Source organism: Myotis davidii, unplaced genomic scaffold, assembly GCF_000327345.1.
Source record: "Myotis davidii unplaced genomic scaffold, ASM32734v1 scaffold1149, whole genome shotgun sequence".
NCBI classification, from domain to species: Eukaryota; Metazoa; Chordata; class Mammalia; order Chiroptera; family Vespertilionidae; genus Myotis; species Myotis davidii.
The window spans coordinates 367,569-368,781 of record NW_006300370.1 but is presented as its reverse complement, the minus strand read 5'-3'; positions in this window follow the sequence as shown (position 1 = coordinate 368,781).

The following is a 1,213-nucleotide window of genomic DNA, read 5'->3' as shown; positions in this document are numbered from 1 at the left end:
ACCCGCCCCGCCCGCTGGCCCCGCCCCGTCCAGGGGCCGAGGCTGGGGTCTGTCCTGGGCCGCTCAGCCTGGAGGCTTCCCTGGGCAGAATCTTCGCGGGATCGACCGTGGGTCCCCACAGAAGGGATAACCTGACCTGTCTTAGGTCACTGCGTGTAGTCTCTATGACTCAGAAACAGCCTCCCTCTTGGCTTCTCTAGTGGGTACCGGGCCTAAATGAGGCCAAAGTAAAGAGCTTCTTTAATCTTGCGACCTAGCTGACCTAGCGTCAGATTGTGCACAAGTCACTTCCCCAGGGCAGCCTGCTCCTGTTGTATCTTTCCAGCCAGAACAACAGGCCGAGTCAGTTGGAAATGCTTAAGTGATACCGAAATGCATTCCACAAATACCTAAGGTCTCCCACGTGCGAAGCGCGTGCTAGACCCTCTGGAACATGCAAAACTGAATAATTATGTAAGTTAATATTTGCAAAGCACTTAGATCAGTGCCTGACAGTAAGTACCATATCTGTATGTTACATAAGTAATACACAGCTGCTCCTTACAAGAGGTTTACAATGCAGTTGTAGTGATAAGACCAAAGGAAACCACTTATAAGAAATAAAAGGTATGAATGGGAGAGTGACTAAGGGGCATATAGGTTCAGTTTTGCAAGATGGAAAGAATTCTGGCAATGGATGGTTGCACAAAAATATGTATGTACTTAATGCCCTGAGTTGTATACTTGAAATGGTTGCGATGGTAATTTTATATGTATATTGCCATAATAAAAGAAAATGGGGAGAAAAGTACGTGTGATTATAAGAGTGAGTATGTAGAGGCAATATATACCTAGGACAGTTACCAGACAGGGTCTGCTGCCTGGAACACATAGTAGCCAATACTATGGCACTAGAGAAAAGAATGGAGATTAATCTGTCAGTTGACTGCAAGAAGACCGGAGGTCAGGCTCAAATCTGTCTGTCTGATCCAAGATTTGGGGTGGGGTTTTAACAAGTAGCACTTGAAGGGTTCACAAGAGTTTGTATCCAAAGTCTAAACTTTGGTTCTGGGTCTTGTTAGAATGGTTTGAGCTGGTCTACAGCTAAAGAGGTTGATCGGGGTGGATCTTTGGCCTGTAGTAATCACATACTTCATTTAGGAAGTGGGCCGTGGTTGGATCATGAGAGATGAATTTATACTTTGTTGTGCTCTACCTGGCCAACAGCTAGAAC